This window comes from Phodopus roborovskii, unplaced genomic scaffold (assembly GCF_943737965.1).
Source record: "Phodopus roborovskii unplaced genomic scaffold, PHOROB, whole genome shotgun sequence".
NCBI classification, from domain to species: Eukaryota; Metazoa; Chordata; class Mammalia; order Rodentia; family Cricetidae; genus Phodopus; species Phodopus roborovskii.
In genome coordinates, this window is record NW_026126418.1 from 21,120,105 (window position 1) to 21,139,122 (window position 19,018).

The following is a 19,018-nucleotide window of genomic DNA, read 5'->3' on the forward strand; positions in this document are numbered from 1 at the left end:
AATCAACCAACCAATCACACAAGACAAACCAGTCTGTTTCCCACTCTTATGTATGTATATATAGATGCATATGTTGGTTTGTACGACAGAGGACAACATTGAGTGTTGTTCCTTTTTTTTTTTTGAGAAAAAGTTTCTCTGCATGTAACAATGGCTGTTCGGGAATTCATCTGTAGATCAGGTTGGCCTGGAACTCACAGATGTCTGCCTACCTCTGCCTCCCGAGTGCTTGGATTAAAGTCATGTGCCAGCTGAGTGTTGTTCCTTAAGAGGCCTCTATCTTTTTTAATGACACAGGATCTCTCATTAGCTTACCTTACATGTGTGATGAGCCCCACTTCCTAGCATTGTAGCACCATGCCTGTTTTTTTTTTTTTTCCCCATGTAGGCTCTGGGGATCAAATTCAGGTTATTATGCTTTGAAGACAGCACTTTATATGTGTACCTGAGTTATCTCCTAGTCCCCAAATGGGTCTTATTTAAGAGACAGAATAGATATTCATCATTACTCAAAATATATTTAAGTATATCAAAATTTATCAAGTCAAGTTAGCAGACTGAAGGACAGGTCATAACCTCTTTATATGGGGACTTTGTTATGGTCAATAGCAGCTCTTTATCAATGAGTAAATGGAATTTAATATAACATTGGTACAGTATAAAATGTTCTTTTAGATTCCTTGGAGAATGTTAGCACTTCACCCCTGGTAGCTGATCAGTTATCATCCTATGGATGGACATTGGGAAACTCGGCCTGCTAGAAAAATCAGATTCAGTGCTTGCTTCCACAGCACGTATACTAAAATTGAAATGATACAGAGAAAAAAATCAGAATCAAAATGTTAGATCAGCCCAAAAGAGTTTCACTTATAACATATCTGACCTTCCAGCTTCACTCACAGTTCCTCTTTGTACTTCAACTCTTTAGTTTCTGTTCGCCTCCTTTTAATATGTGTTATTACAATGGTGTTAACGAGATTTAATCATAAATTTAATTGAGTTTATTACTAAGATGATATGCAAATGAGTACAGAATCAGGTCTGGTGGCCCAGGCCTATAATCTTAGCTATTCTATTTGGGAAGACGAGGCAGGAGACTTATGACTTCATCTCAGAATAAAATAAGGAAGAAAAACTGGAGATAGAATTCTGTGGCAGGACTCTTGCCCAGTACACACAAAACATTAGGTTTAACCTTAGTAAAGCCATAAAAAATATTAGAAAAGAAGAGATATTCTCTGGCTTTTATATGGCATAGAAGCTCTACAATTCAAATTTTGTAGCTATTTATAATCAGAAATGATTAGGATGGAAATATTTCACATAGCCATTATTTATAAGCTAACTACTCATCAACTTTTATATCATTGCTGTTTTATAAATTGACAGATATAATTGTATGTATTTGGCATCTACAGTGTGGTATCTGGCAGCCCATTTGCATGGCATAGGACTGTTAAATCCAATTAACATATGAATCCCTTTGCATATTTGCCATTTTATTTATTTTTTTGGTACTCACATTTCTCAAGGATTCCTTATATTGCCATTAACCATGATCACCATCCATGCATCTTTTGAACTTCTTCCTTGACTATAACTAATTTTGTGCCCTTTGACCAATATCTCCACAATCACCAACTCCATCAACTCCATAGAGCCTTTGGGGACCACAATGTACTGTTCAGGTGTGTAAGGTCAACTATTTTAAGTTTCACAAGACTGCGGCTGTGTGGTGTTTCTCATCCTGTGCCTGGCTTATTTCTCTCAGTTTAATGTCCTTTGAGTTCACCAATGTTTTTCCAAAACAATGACTTCCTCCTTCTTTTATGGCTGAATGATGCACCATGTGTGTGTAGCACATTTCTTCAGCCGTTTGCAGTTGAATATACTTAATTTGGTTCCATATCTTGGTTATAAATACTGTTGCAGGCTTCATGTTCATAAGATGCATGCAGTAGTGCTATAGCTGGATTATAGAAGAGTTCTATTTTTATTGTTTTAAAGAAAATTTATTTATTTTGTATAATGTCCATGTTAGTTATATTTCTACCACAATTGGAAAGTGTTTCTTTTTTTTCCATGCTGATGCATTATTTGTCATCTTTTATGGATTTCATCACAACTATGCTAACAAGTGGGAGGTAATATCATGGGAGCAGGGTTAGAAAGACACTGATTAAGGAATAAAAAATTATGTGTAGCTAGGGCATTGTTACAGTATGGGGACTGTAGTTGATGATATATTTTCTTGACATAACAACCATTCAAAACAAAATTCATCCAATATTTTATTTAAAAAAAATCACAGTTTAAAATCCCTTTGTGGCTAAATAAAATAATGTCAAAGACACAGCAAGTTTCCTGCCGTAGACACCATTAGATGCTGCTATAGGTACCAGTAGAGGCTGAAACAGCGTGCAAGGTGTCTCTTATGCACTTCAGTTTGTCCAGAAGGATTTGTTTTCCCTTTGTTTTTCAACATTTTCAAGGCATGCTGCTTTTGTTGTTGCAGTTTTATTTTGTCTGATACTTATAGTCTACTGTTACATTTACTTACCCATGGGAACACTTTTTAAGAATTGACTTGGGGGCATGCTCTCTGTTCTCCACAGTACTATTGAAATTCCTTTTTTGTGTGAAAAGTCCAATGACAGACATATTAGACTAAGTGCCTAGTCAATGTCCCAATGTTTGGAAGATATTCATCTGTTTTTGTCTGGAGTGGAATTCTCTCCTCTCCTGTATCCCATTTTTCCATCAGTTAATGAGTTCATACTCTTATGATGCAATGCATACAAGCCTCTTCTTGATATGTTGCCATTAGGACTTTTGCAACTTCATTCATTGCCCTAGGCCTGTGATTTGTGGCATTAACCAAGGAATATTTCAACAGCATCATTTTCTGTTTCTAACTAAATCAACCAGTTAATCAATACAAAACTGAACACTTGGTATTCCATGTTTTCTAGGAGGTTCAATTCCTAAATGAATGGGGATAAAAGTATAAAAGGAATAGTGTGCCTTGTTAGCTACAGGCAGATGACATTTATTTTTTATTTTTTGCCTAGGATATTTTATATTGATTAAAACGATAGTTTTCTCAGTCTCTTATAAAATAGGTGGCTGAAAATTTAATACAGAACAGATTCCAAATGGCCCCTTTTGACTTGGCTGTGGTCTATGTAAAGAAATTAGTAGTAAGCTTAAAATGTGACCATATTTACAATTTAAAGTTACTATTATGTAAAACAGTTGACTAATATTGAGAAATCCAGACAACTTTGTAAGTAAAAATATATTAATTGACTTTAGTAAGAAACTATAGTTATACAGCTTTGCCATACTTACATGGTGAGAAAATTTTCTTCCTAATGGGCCCCAGAGGGCCAGCCACATATGTATGTAGCATGATATGCTGGACAAAGAGGTGGTTAGCATCCCAAATTCTGTGGAGCAGGGCCATGCAAGATTCCATCAGGCTACTCAGAACAGCTGAACAAATTAAAAATGTTAATAACTTTTCTTTGTGTTGTTCCACTTATCTTGGCTGTAGATAATGGAAACCATGGAAACTGAAAGCAATGTTAAGAAGGGACTACTGTTTCTTAGTTTGTGAAAAAAATATAGACTGCAACAAAATGTACATATAAGTCATATAAATAAGCCCTTAAAACACTATTCTCTCAATTTAGATATAACACTTTCCATTTTTCCTGCTGGATTGAAGCAACTAATTATATCCAATATTAATTTTTCATTGCAGTAATAGCTAACATTCACTGACTGCTTATACTTTGCTAGAAAACATTTTTAGCTCACTACATGTTGATCTTTCATTTTGTGATCACATAAATACTATACAGAGCTTAGCATCATGTTTTATTTATGTAAGCATTGAATTTAGAAGAGCTAAATACCTTTCCCAAGTTACAAGACATGTACATTTGTTTATATGATTAATTAACACAATTCAGCCCCAGTCATTATTATTTATATTATATTTGGCCTTTACAAATAGCTGACGCCAACTTCCTCCAGGTCTAGGTGTTGGCAAAGCATCTCTAAATTACTGCCACTGGTATTGCATAGCTACTCAAATACAAATCACAGTTTCCTTTGTGTGTGTACATTCTTTCACCGTCAACACACAAAGTTAGAGCCCAAATAAAAGAAGTCTTGAAAGATCAGGCCATTAACAATTAAGAAATGGTAATGGTATAATACTTTGTTATTATCTGGAGTGTTGCCTTTTTACTACGTTAATAAGAATAATTTACATTTTATTAGAGTCTAGTAACATTCTCTGGCTTTCCTCCTATATGAGGATGGGCAAGTGCAATCAATCTAGCTGGTGAAAAGGATCACCACCACAGCAGAGCAGGGCTCAGATAAGCATTGCACTTCACTTGCGAGCTGAAAACACACCACGGTATAATCACGGTATAATGACATACCTTGCTCTTGTCTTTTGTCTTTGCTCATTTTATTTCTCCTATTTAGAATCTATTCTCTCTCCTCTTTTTCCCATCCTCCCCTTCTTCCTCATGGCCAAGCTGTTCCAGTCATCTGAGATGTCTCTAAACCTAAAACCTTATAATAGTCTATATTTTTATCACAAACTAAGAAATAGTAGTTCCTTTTTGCCATTGCTTTCATTTTCCATTATCTACATCCAAGATAAATGAAAAATATTAACATTCTTAACTCATTCAGCTCTTCTGAGTAGCATGATAGAATCTTGCATTGACCTGATCCATACAATTCAGGATGCTAACCACTCCTTTGTCCAGCATATCATGCTACATAATACGTGGCTGGCCCTCTGGGGCCCATTAATCTGGTAGGAGCTGCCTGGCTTTTCTGGGCAGCAGTCAGCAGTCATTGCTTGTGCTTGAGTTTACATTATTTTGCATGATCCCCATGGCACAAAAGAGTAGCAATGCTGTCAACCCATTTTATTGCACTATTTCGTTATAATTGCTTCATGTTCTGTTATTAATTACTTTGATCCTATTATACATTAATCATGAATTAAACTTTATTGAAGTTGTGTAAATGTATGAGGAAAATCCACTGGCAGTGTTGAAATGCACTCCAGGCAGATAGGAGAACAATTGCAATTAAATATTTAGTGTGTTTACTTTGCCTTTTCTACTAGATTACAAATTCTCAGAGATCAAAGTACATATATCACATATACTAGTTATAGTCATACTAACTGATAGAAAATAATAAGCATAGTTGTATGTTGAATTACTTACTGAAACTTAGCAAGTAACAGATACTTTGAGGAGTCACAGACTTTGAAAACCAAAAGCTACTCTCAATATTTAATCTACCCACTTTATTTTACATGAAGCCAGAGGGTATTGAGGCTTGATCAAACAAATCTTTATCTTTGGATGCCTAAATTATTAAGAGAAAGCACACTTAGAAAACAGCGGGAGAGAAGTTACCCTTTCTAAATAGTTTAGAAAAGTATAGCCAGTTGCATGGCTATAATAATCTACTGTGCTGGGGTGAGGAGCTCTAGTAAGAAAAGTACAGTTTCTCATTGGAGGAAAAAACCATCTCACCTATCTCTTTAGCATGGTTTAAGAGGATCCCAACTCCCTAGGGTGGTTCCTTGGCCAGGTGATTGGCCCACCCCAAGTAGGATATTAGGTTTCTACTGAGCCCCCCCCCCTTTTTTTTTTTTAAAGTTTTTTTGAGACAGTGTTTCTCTGTATATCCCTGGCTGTATGGCTGTCCTGGAATGCTCTATAGACCGGCTGGCCTTGAACTCACAGAGTTCCCCCTGCCTCTGTCTTCTGAGTCCTGGTATTAAAGGTGTATGGGCCTTTATTGCTACTCTAACATATATGAGTGAGGGTCAACTTAATAGTAATAACAATAATTGTGTTTTTCTTCATCCCTCCCTCTCTTCCTCCTTTTTCCCCTTCCTCATTTTCTTCTTTCTTCCTTCTCTGTGTGTATCTGAGAAAACATAGCAGTATTAGGGTTGCAATCCCATTTGCATGCTGAGCCTATGTTCCACCAACTTATCCACATCCCTTTGTATACATGCTTTATTTAGCTTTGTATGGATATTACATAATACCAAACTATTGTAGCGGAGTGTGTCTCAATTGTATTAAGAATACCTGTGCTGGAGTCTGGGGAGATAGCTCCCACTGAGTAGGAGTACTTGATGTCCAAGCAAAAGACCTGCACTCTGATCCCTAGCACCCATGTAAAAAGCTAGCTATGGCTGCACAGATCTAGAATCCCAGGATGATGAGGAGTGGAGACAAGGGGATCACCAGGTTAGTGAAAGATCAAGTGTCAAAGGAATAAGGCAAACACAATGATGGAGTGTGCAATGCACATATATCATATACACAAGAACATTACCTTGAAAATAATTTTCCTAATGTCCTGCTGGTACAACACTCTCAGTACTTGTAGGGCTATCCATCCAAGTGCGAGAACTGAAAGGCATGATTTCCAAAAGGAGAAAAAAATAATTGCCAAGTTTGATCTATAAAGGATCTTTTGATCTTTATAATTTTATTAGTAATTAAAGTTGATTATTATTTCACAACATCCTTTCTCTTATCAAATACCAGAAGAAAAATCAATGTTATTTATTTACTGTTTTTTTCTAAAAATCTCCAAGATGCTACATCAAGGAAAAAGAAGATACCATTTAACTATCACACAAAAGTTATGCAGTCACAAAGCTTGAAGTCCCATATCTATGTGCTGTCATCCCCAAAGTGAAAATCCATAGACTGCTGATGCCCACAGGGGCCATGGGGACCTTAGCATGATTTGGTGGAAACCCCTACTCTCTGCCTATAAAACTCTTTTCCTGTGAGCTCTGGGATATTTCCTTCCCTCAGTCAACAAGCTTTAATCATAGTTAAGTCTTGGTACTTGCCTCTGCAAGGGTCCTACTTGGTTTAGTCAATCCTTTATCCCATTGTCTCCAAGTCTTCCAACATCTCCATGCTTTCCATGAATCCCATCAGCTCCTTCGGTTTTTAATTTTCAACAACCAGTGTTAGAAAAGGAGGGGGTAGACAGTGATATTGCCTTGTTTCTGTCCATCCAAGCTCAGCAGAACTGCTGTCCTGCTTTGCTCTATCCCAGTTTTAAAAGCTGGTCAGCTCGTCCTTCCCAGTGTTCCTTGGCATCCCATTTATCCCCCAGTCTTTGGAGAAATCTAAATGTCTCTTGTATAGGCAAAACCTCTCATTCACAAAAGCCCTGTTGTAAAATGTTAATGTTAACCTTATCTAAAAATAAAACTGCACTCCATAGGTCCTCCCACACCTACCACTAAACCTCTTTCTTCTCCTTTTCAAAAGCCAAACTCTTCAGAAGGATTCTTCATTCTTACTGTTTTCTTCCCTCACACACAATCCAGCTGGGTCTGAATTTTGATGAGCCACACTAAACCAAATCCTTTCTCCTTACTGGAAACAGATGTTTGCAGGTGTTACAGGACACAGACCAGACTTTGGCAAGTTATCTAACTCTAAGCTCAATGTGTTCTTTAGGATTTTACCTGCCTTCACAGGCCATCTCATAGCCCCTCTCCTTTGCCTTCTGTCCCCAGGACCCTTCTGATTGAAGCCATTTGCTTTTGAGTTTCTCGACCATCCTCCAATTGCAGACGTCTAGTGAAATACCACTTCCTCTGGGAAATCATCCCTTGAGCCACCATATGAGGTCATCTCCTTCCTTCTCAGGACTTATCTTTATTTGTAACTTTAAATTTGTACAAATGTTTAACTTCTGTCTCTGCAGAATAATTTATAAATGAACGTTTTACCTCATCTCTTCTTATTACATTATTCATACCCAGTCCTCTGTCAAGTGCCTACTCAACAAATAATTGTTGAGTGAGTACATCCAGCTTCAGTAGAATATAGAGCATCCTTCAGTAATGTGTGGGTTCTGCTTTGGAACATTGCTGTGTGGCTGTCCTCAGTGTGTAGAGCATCACTCAGACTGTGCGACTTTAAAGTCAAATATTGCTGCCCAGTCTTCTTTGCTTAAAGTTACTTAAGCTTCCTAGTATCAGAGAAGGAAAGCATCAGAAAATGTGTATTTTATTACAGATGCTAGATCCCAGTGGCTCCTTGATTGCCCCAGAGAGACATCCTTATCCTCCACCAAGGTTATTCCCTGAGTTAAAACAAGCAAGCCTTGGAAGCTGACTCAAATGAGGGAGGAAAGAGTACTTGTTTTGTAAACACTTTCCCAGGAGATCAAGGCAATTATCCATCATTATTTGGCAAACAGGGTCAATTAAAGGCATTCACATGTAAAATATCCCTTCACAAAACCCGCTCTCAGCCTCTTGACAGCCTTGGGAGAGAAAAGACTTTAGACCCTTGAGCAAGAACAGTTGCTGGCACTTTCTGTGTTCTCAAGTGACTTTCTTATAAGCTCTATAAACAAGACTACTGCTTCTTTATCACAAATAAAGGTAATACTTCCACAAATGGCTTTAATTACTTTCTAGATTGTAGAGAAGAGAAGATGGGATAAAAAACGATAAGAGAGCCAACATGGACACCCTGGGAGGTCACTCTCCCTGGGCTCTGTCCTAGTGTCCTAGGGGAGCATAGGGCCCTACTGGTGATGTATAGTCCCTTTCTACAACGTTGGAGATGAAGCTGGGCTTCAAGTCTGTGCCTGCATATTCCTACAACTTCTCAGAGTCCGGTGGACCATACTGGGGAGACAAACCATGCAGGAAACAAAAAGTTGAGGAACAAAATAAAACAAAACAACAACAAAATGATGAGAAAAAAAATATGCTATTTTCCTTGGTCTTTGGAGTCTTCATTATTACAGGAATATAATTACCTCCTTCAACTGTGTGATGATTAAATTACTATGTTTCTTTTGCTAAAAGTTTACTGGTTGCCTTCTAAACTGTGAAAATTTATATATGCGTATCAATAAGATAATAGAAAATCTGGATTAGCCCAAGAGTTAAAACAAAAGCTTTGCAGAAAGCAGTTTGTTTCTTTTCCTCTGTACAGAAGAGGATTGTAGTTCAAGGTATATTCATTTCGCATATTCATCACTGCAGTGGAAATATTGTCTTCAGTGGGGATTTTTGGAGAGGGTGGTGTGTGTTTCCTCTCCCTCCGTCCTTCCCTCCCTCCCCCCCCCCCAGTTGTTTTTTTGATACATGGCCTTTCACAGTAAACCATTCTGGTATAGAATTACTGTGTTGCCCAAGCTCACCTCAAACTTGAGGCCAGCCTCCTGCCTTGGTCTCTGAAGGACAGGGGGCACATCACTAGGAGTCATCATGCTCATCTTTAGTTTTTAAAAGAAAAAAAAATATGCTCACACAGTAGAAACTACAGTTTGGTATGAGGCTGTAGTTCAGTGCCAGAGTGCTCACCCAATACACACAAAGTGCTGAACTTAATCCCAAACACTAAGAAGAAATAAAAATAAAACTGTCATGAACACTGTATTGAACATCTTTGAGTTTTATTGCTAGGCTCTATTTTTAATAATGCTCTAAGTAACCTGTAAAATATAATCTCAATCTTTTTCAGAGCATTTATTAAGGCATTGGGAAGATAAAACTCATACTAGCTATAAAACAATATCCATATCCAGAAATTATTTCTCTGTGTATATCAAAGAGAAAAGTATGTTGTGTATGAAATTGTAATTGTTATTGCCTGTAAACACCTATATAACTTTATTTTTTTAAAACATTTTAGTTATTTATTTTTCTTTTTTTTTCATCATCTCTTCTTTTTTGTCTAAAATAAAAAGAAGGGTTTTAAGCTTAACATAGCAAAATATATAAATTCCAGTTCCCTCTCCCTCCCTCCCTCCTTCCTCTGCACCCCCTCCCATCCCATCCCCCCTTACTCCACAGGGACAGTGATGCCTTCTAGGAGGGATCAACAAAATCTGTCAAGTCATTTGGAGGAGGGACTAGGCCCTCCCTCCTTCCTAGGTTGAGGGAGTATCCCTCCATGGGGAATAACACCTATATAACTTTCATAAAACAATCACTAAAATGTACAAAGACAAAACAGGTCAGGACACAATAATAATAGGATACAGCACTGATATAACTTAATGATTAAAAATGTTCTTTGTTTTAGTTTGGACTTTAATATGCAATGCATTTGCATATATTTACATATATGTTTATAATAATATGACTTTTAGTAGATTTTTACTTAGAATGATAGAATTGAAAAGAGTTAATGAATATTAAAAATCTGGTACCATATCATTATTGGAATTAAAGAGGAGAAAATGTAGCCCACCAAATGAAAGATGGAGTTATATACCAAACTGACTACACAGTTGTCTAGTAACATAAACTAGGACAACACATGAAAGTATGATCATTAGGAAATCATTTGTACCATGCTCAAAAAGCCTTAGGACCACCTCGCTGTCATCTGTTCTAGACGCCATTCTGTCTCCACTGTAATCCCTGGGTTTGGTTAAAATTAGAACCTGGGTTTCTTCATACTCAGTTTAATTTTCTTTTTAAACACAACTTGTTATTTAGATGAGTGTTTATGCTAAAGATAGGTATAATGTCAAAGCTCCACACATTTATACTAGCCTTTACCTCAGATCTCAGTCCTTACTTTATGCCCAATGATTAACTTTTTAAATTTTTAATTAAAATGAGATTTTTCTACTATAATATGAAAGTTGACATTAGTATAATTGCAAAAATATACTACTAAAATTTGAATGTACAGTACAGATGAATTAATAGAAATAATCCATTACAATTTTCATTCTCTTCCTATTGATTGCCATGATTTATTTATTTGTTTGTTTGTTTTTCCTTTTATTGAAAATAGACTTTTCCCCTCACGTCCTATACCCTGCCTATGGTTTCCACTCCCTCTACTTCTCCCAGTTTCTCCCCACCTCCCCTCCCATTTGCATCCACCCCCTTTCAGTCTCTCATTAGAAAACAAACATGTTGCTGTGATTTATTGTGTCTACTAAGTTTTTATGTTCTTCGAAGGTATGAGAAAATAATTTCTTTAGGAAGTTTATTGCTTTTCTTTATTTAAAAACTTAAAGTGTACTTGGGAGGCAAAGGCAGGTGGATATCTGTGAGTTTGAGGCCAGTCTGGTCTACAGAGTGAGTTCCAGGACAGGCTCCAAAGCAATACAGAGAAATCCTGTGTTGAATCTGCCCTCTCCCAAACAAAACAAAATGAAAAAATTTAAAGTGAAACATTTTAGTAAGTCATGCATATGTATAAACATAAATACACACACAGAAAATACACCATAAAAGTCAGCAAACAACATCCTTTTTCAAACAGTTATATTTTCAGTACTAATAATAGCACAGCAATACTAACTTTGAAAACAGTAGATAAAAACTGACAAAATAATTGTGATAAAGCTTTGATTCCCAATACATGTTTCTGAGCTCTGTCTCTACCCTCTTCTTCCTTACATCTTGCAAAACCAGAATCCTCCAAGATTTTTTTTGACAAGACTTTTCTACAAAAAGTGTGTTTAAAATATGAATTATTTGCTTTATTATGTTTTTCTACAAATAATTTTCACAAATTAATCAAACATACAGTATATACAATATTATAGAACAAGAAATTATCTGAAATATTCCAGATCTTAAAAAAGTCATTTAAGATGACAGATAAAGTGATGAGTTTTACTCTTATCAGGTGTCCTCTGCCCCTGAATCGATGATAAGTTTTGACAAGCCGTTCTACAAGGTGCCAAATCCTCCATGCTTTATAGCCACTCATTGTCACTATTTTATAGGAATACAAACAGCATTAGAATGTCTAAGATGATGAAAGCACATACATATACACACACCACACACCATACCATACCACACGCCACACCATAGACACCACACACACTATACACATACACACACCATTCTATACCACACACACACATCGTACTATATACATACACACACCTCTGCATACAGATACATATAGAACTTACAGATCTTAAAAAGCACAAGTAAGAACATAAAAACAAAATATAAAGTTATTCCTCAGTTCTAAACCTCAAAGGAACTCAATAGACATTCCCTTAAACAATAAGAGTTGCAGCCCCCCCCCCTTGAACCATTTACCTTTCATGTCTTTACACCAATTTCTCTGGAACTAATAACCTCCTATTATTTGCACACTACATTATCTAACACCTCCAATATCACTGGTGTCCCTCTTTATCTAGGAATGGATGAAGCTAACAAAAACAAGGGTGATAGTGCAGACTCAGGCGACAAAGTGTGGAAGACTTCCTCTCCTTAATAGTACTGCTATCCTCAGGGAGGGAGGGAGGGAGGGAGGTAGGGAGAGAGGGAGAGAGAGAGAGAGAGAGAGAGAGAGAGAGAGAGAGAGAGAGAGAGAGAGAGAACAGACAATGAGACAGAGAACAAGACAGAGACCCGTGACCCGTGGGCATTACTATTTATTACTCATTTTTTTGGGGGGGTGGGGGTTCTAGACAGGGTTTCTCTGTAGCTTTGAAGCCTGTCCTGGCACCTCTGTAGATTAGGCTGGCCTCGACTCACAGAGATCAGCCTGCCTCTGCCTGCTGAGTGCTGGGAGTAAAGGTGTGCACCACCAAAGCCTGGCTTATTACTGATCTTAAAGGAGAGGCCTAATATGTATTTATAACAGCACCAACAGAAAAAGCAGCTGGGTTATGTACACGCAGTAAAGTCATTTGATTAGAAACAAATGACTGAGACACAACTCTCATCCGCATTCGTTTTGAATGTCTTAAATCCCACTATCACAGACTGCCTATAAGGTTTGCTTAACAAAAAGCCGAGAGAGTTGACATTGTTAAACATTCATATATAATTTCATTCAACATTACAAGTCTTGTTAAGTGTGACCCATTACAAAGTAACCAAGATGTACTGTTTCTGCTTTGGGGAGAGACCACCACTGCGCAGGTACCGTTTCCCAGGCCCTATGTTCAGTTGGTGCTTATGGAGGTTAGCACCTGGGATCCCACATGGGACTTAGGATGCCTATGCTCTTCCCATCTTACAACTGAGAAGTATGGAGAAAGGCTGCAGGCCTGACTGCTAGCAAACATCACTGCAGGTGTCCAGAACATGAGGCCTTCTATGTGGAATCCCTACCTTCTGCCGTGCTGTTCACTTCTGGTGGTTGCCTGCTAACGCCCCCACTCCAGCCCGCAAGACTTCTAGAGTTATTTTTAATTGGTTTTTAGTGCCAAATCGCCATACTGTTTGGATAATCATTTTGGCTCCTGCCCCTAAACATCTCATAGCGTTTTACAGTCACAGTCACTGTTAAAATATCGCTTAGATAGTGTTTATCTCTTGCTTGTTTTCATCTATTTCCTTTTGAGATTGCCGTTGTTTTGTAGCTCAGACAGACTTTGTGTCAAGGAAACTTTGCGGGGAAGACAGACACGTAGCTGGTAACGTGAGCTACAGTTGCAGCTAGAGAAATGTATCGACTGAAGCCGCAGTCGTTTTGAAACGCTAAGACAGATTCAGTATATGTTTACTTGCTTTTTAGAACAACAAAAGGCATTTAAAAAGGATAAAGCGAAGAAGAGACTTACCAGGTATATCCAGAAATACTCAGTAGCTAAAAACCAATTCTATACATTTGTGTTTGTTTGTAAACGCAATTAGTTCGGACTGCTCTTTACCTCCCAAGCGCTCAGTCCCACTCAGCTTCAAGGTGCTGAGTTTATAAATGGGACACCATTTTCTTTCTCTTTTAGGATATTTAAAAGCAGGTTTTATTTTCTGTTTTGATTTTTTTTTTCAACCTGGAAAACTATCAGGGTGTGCAGACTTTTCACTAGATGACTTGACTGAAAGCGTGACTGTTGGAGAAGGTGCGTCTGTCTCTTTGGGATAGTTTTTATATTGGTTAGAACACATTATGGGAAGATTCCCAGAGCGGGGGTGGGAGGCTGTGAGATTAGGAAACATTTCACTGTTGTTAAGGCCTATTAAACCCTGTCAAGCGTGACAGGGCATTTTTTTTTTTTTTTCCTTTAACACATCCTGGTCCTCTTAGAGCCCAGAGTCAGAAAAAGTGCTTGGTGCAACGATTTAGCAGGAAAGAAAGCTATTTTAAAAGTCTTTTGGGAACATGTTTGTGCAACAGGAAAAAACATACAATTGGGTTGATAATAGCAGCTCGTAAAGGTTAGAGCCCCTGGAATGGGTTTGCCATCTTTTTCACAGGGAACGTGTTGTTCTTCAGTGGCATTCTCACTTAAGCATAGCTTAATTCAGCAAGGAGCCCCTTCCTGCAGACTTCTTTTACCGTGGAAAATCTATTTTTAAATCACAACCCAGACATAGTCCCAGGAGTTGATAATTAAATTAAGCAATGTTTGGGATGTGCAAAATTACAGCCGCTCACAGAGTATCATGAAAGCCTGGCCCGATGATGCCTGAGCTTCCCATCCAGGTGTCCACTGGTTGTTCCCCAGAACATTTCAAGTTCCTAACCGTCTCCTATGTCTCCAGTCACATTGCCTGGCTCACTCCTGAGTTTGTGTTTGTAGATCTTCATCCCTAGAAAGCTGGACTGTTTATTCTCTGCTCATACATATCCCTGCCAATATTGAATTCATTAGACATGAATATTTGCAAAGTGAATGTGCATACACATTTATTATAATGTAGTCTTCTCCCTTCATACTAAAGACAGCTCACTCCAGACCAAATGTCTCGTACATGATGATGGGTGAAAATGTCACGTTTTAAGACTCTCTTTTGCTGACCCCTACAACTATGAAGACAACACTCCTGGAATCATAAAATATCTGATCTGGGTTTAGGATCCCTGCAACCTCTATTCAGTTGTAGTCTTTGAATCAGTCATTGATTCCTATTCTGATACCCAATATCCAATTCTGAGAATTACCTATACTTTTAAGTTACTAAGTTCCCAGGTCACTAAAAATGAAAGTTTTCTAACATCATGAACATTTAAATATGTTTCTGTGTCTTAGTTAATGTGAGCTGTTCTAACAAATCAACATGGCCTGAGTTCTAGAAGTCACAAAATGGAAACCTGGCTTCCCGACTGTGTTATTAATGAAGATTCCCTTCTGGTTATTTTCATATGATGTGCATGGATGAACACATACATGTACACACAATACAAACACACCCTCCTACTTTTCCTCTTGTGTAAGTCATTAATCCCATGGTAAGATTCTACTCTCACGTCTCCATCTAAACTTACCACCTTCAAATGCCCCACTTCCAAAAACTACCACATAGAAAATGAGTATTAACGCATACACTGGGATTGAGAGACATACACCTTTTACCCGAAGCCTTGTCCAATCTAGACACTGCCTTGTCAGCTCACATGACAATTTATTCAACTCACTTGCTTAGAGTGGTGTACTCTAGATTTCTAATATAAATTAGAAGTCTCTCAGCAACCTACTTTTGTCTCTGTCTTTGAGTTAATCCTTCTAATTTCCAGAAGAAAGCTTTAGGCATGTGTTTTTAATTTTTTTGAGAATTTCATATGTAAATAATGTATCCATATCATTTCTAGTCCCTCTTTTTATCCCACCAACACTTCCTGACAACTACCCCTCTTTTCTTATTGCTAAAAGTACACACACACACACACACACACACACACACAGTGTTGCTTATTTGTATGTTTTTAAGACTGACCACTTGGGGCTAGGTAACCCAGCAGAAGGCTCTTCCTTGGAGAAAACTTATTGATTCTCTCTCATCATTGATTGCCGATAGCTCTTTATTTAGGGCTGGGCCTTATGAAATTTCTTAGTGAATATATCTATATAGTGCAACGGCTACACCTAGTACTCAGGGAAAATCATAGAAAAAGGGGACAAAAGATAGTATGAAATTTTGACATATTATTCTAGTGTTTAATATTTTTACTACTGTTACTTTCTGCAAAAGGGTTGGAACACATATGAAATACATGTTAGTTTTCTCATTAGACATCCTTGCTCTTGGGATTTGCCACAACTGCAGTAACTTAGTGTTGTACAGAGCAGTCTGGTTGCCTCCATCACCAAAGCAGAGTGGATGGATATTTGTATGAAAGTCTCTGCTAAAAGAAAAATGAAGTTACAAAATTTGTGGGAAAATGAATGGACCTCAAATATAAAAGATTAAGTGAGGTCACATAATCTCAGGAAGAAAAAAAATCTATATATTCCTTCTTATATGCAGTTTGTAGCTAACAGCATATGTATATATGCTAATAAATACACATATGGGAACAGCACAATGTGAAGGAAAGAAAACAGGAAGGGCAAATTACAGGGGGATGGGAAGGACTGATGCAGTAATGGACAGGAGTTATGAAAGAATAGAAAGCTAAATGTTTTCCTAGTTCTAATTATGTCATAACTGTTTTTGGTTTTGGTGTTGTATTTGAAATATATTTGCAATCTGAAGAATAGGGTAAGCAATCATAGATCCTATCTAAACTGAAGTGAAATTTCCTACTATATCCTGAGATCTGTTCCATCAACTCAATGTAATTGGTTATTTTTCCTTAACATATATTTGTGAAATAAAATAGAATATTTTGTATGTAAATTGAAATTCAAGTTCTGAAACCTAATATTGAGGATACTGTATTTTTCTTTACAAAGCAAAATAGTTCAATCTATGTAAAACACTGGATTTTTTTTTGTTGTTGTTGAACACAAAATATTGTGCTAAATTGAAGGAAAGATTTAGTTTTTCCATATAGCAATCTGGGATAGTATGTATGTAAGTGAAGCAAGCTTAGTTTTTGTCTGTTTGACTTTGTTTTCTTTTACAACATTTTTATAATGTTTCTAACAAAAGGCAAGAAAGATAGAGACAGAGATAGGAAGGTGGAGAGAGAAAGAATATATTAGACAAGGAATGATAACATTTTAAAAACTTTTTTTGGTAAAAAATTTTAACTTTTACTTTGGTTAAAAAATCCTGAAGTATTTAGATTATATAATGGAAAGGAACACAGTTGTCTCATTTTGTAGGTATTTCATGCTATTCTTTCATAGAGTGCGAAGTGAATCTTATTCTAAAATTAGTGAATTTTCTACTACAACAGAATTTCTCAAAATGTTTACAAAACAAAGCAAACCTTAAAATCAAAATTTCGTATTCACACTGAAGAGGAATTTCAGAATTGTAATTAACTTTAAACAGGGCCAGATTCAGAAGCTCTGATAATGTCATAGGCGTCTTTATAGTGTGCAGTTCTTAGCTGACTGTCAGTACTTGGCTCCATATTTTACATATGGTAAAAAGATGCATAAGAGCATCCTGATACTTTGCCCTGCCTGCTGTGCAGTTACAGTTGAAAGATGTGCTCTTCTGATGACCCTACAAGAAGGGAGGGCTCTGACTAACTATCTATCTATATATCTATCTACCTACCTATCTATATCTATCTATCATCTATCCATGGCTCATCCAGCCTAAATCAGAGGTTTTGCTAGCCTGATCAGAGTTTAGTCACATCTTACTTCAATGAATTCTTTCCACATTAGATGTGGAGAGTGTTCCATCAAGTACAGAGCTGCAGAGCTGTATTTTTTTTTTTTTTTTTTCTTAAAGGCTCCCTTCCACCTTTTGCTAATTGGGCTGATATTGGCCACTTGCCTTTTCAAATAAAAAGAGTGTGGCTAAAATTACCGGAAAGTGGCTAATTATGCCCACAATGGGAAAATTATTCCCATGAGTAAATGCTCTAGAGTGTAAAATGAAATCCCAAACCTGATCACAAAAGAATCTGCCTTAATAGTTATTCAGCCATCCAGCCTGGAATGCTCATCAGATAAGCAAGTCAGCACAGAGCCTCTGAGCTCCTTGGCTTGCATACTAGCTCAGTGTTAGGGAAGGCTATTCCAACCTGCCTTGAAGTCAAATTAGCAAGCTTCATATATCCATCTCTTTTTTAAACTTAGAATGCTACCGTTTTTTATGATGCCACTATTTGAATACACTGTATACAAAACTTTCCCTAGAACTTCAGTTTCTTCAGGCTCACTATTAGTCAGCCAAATGCTCCATTTTCATTGTCAGATTCAAGCATAGTCTCTTGGACTAATAGTAAATTGGAGACCCAAGGAGAATTTGCATCGTTGTGCCCTGACAAATTAATATTGATTAACTTATACTGATTTATAGTTTTTAAATGAGCAATATTTATAGTTATGCTCCAATAAGTTCATGAACTTTATAAGAAACAATTTAAAATTTGCACTTACCAGTATGAGACACAATTTAAGTTGATTTTCAGTTACATTTGCAATGGTGCCATCCACTTGCCCACCATGGTCTATCTATGACTCATCTAAAGATCCTATGGTGAAAGGGTTGGTTCCTTCACTGCTCTCACTCATCGCCTGTGGCTGTTATCAGAGAGACTTGGGCTAAACCTTGTAACAGCAGATGACAACAGCAAACTGAATCACCATAGATTGGATATTTTGAGTCTTGTGTATGACTGATGATTGCCACACAAATTTGCTGCTATAATCTTAACAAACATAGGCTGATTGGGAATGCTGTACTCAGTGTGAAGTGCACCTTGTTCCCAGGAGCAAGTGTACTAGATCACTAAGGAATGGAGTGATGGTAGAAAGCTGTAAAAGTGAAGCTGTTTGCATTGAGAATATTTCTCCAGTTATTGTGGCCAACACGACTTGATGATAACTAAGATAGATATCACTAAGATGCAGTTTTAGAACTCTGGTTTTGAAATCTGGTAGATAACGGCCAAAATAAGAGTAGTGTTGGGAAAATATATCTCAATATGTTATATTTGGGAAACCTCCAAACATGATTTTGAAGCACTTTGCCTTGATTTTAGTTCCTGTGAATAATAAAGGAAATTTAATCTTGACATGTGTCTAAGTCATCAAAGAATTGTTTTGCTAAACCAATCTGTTTTATAAACAGAATTATATTTATTTATATTTGATTTGCATATATTTGTACATA

General features: G+C 37.1%; 1 protein-coding gene and 1 non-coding gene across 3 annotated transcripts in view; both read left to right on the top strand.

The window, feature by feature from the left end:
- The window catches only part of Calcrl (calcitonin receptor like receptor), a 90,322-nt gene that overhangs the window by 26,005 nt on the left and 45,299 nt on the right, over window positions 1-19,018 (top strand). The gene's annotated exons all lie outside the window — the stretch shown is intronic.
- Window positions 8,560-8,761, top strand: LOC127222907 (small nucleolar RNA SNORA73 family). The gene has a single exon (XR_007834587.1). It is a non-coding gene; the product is annotated as a small nucleolar RNA SNORA73 family (small nucleolar RNA).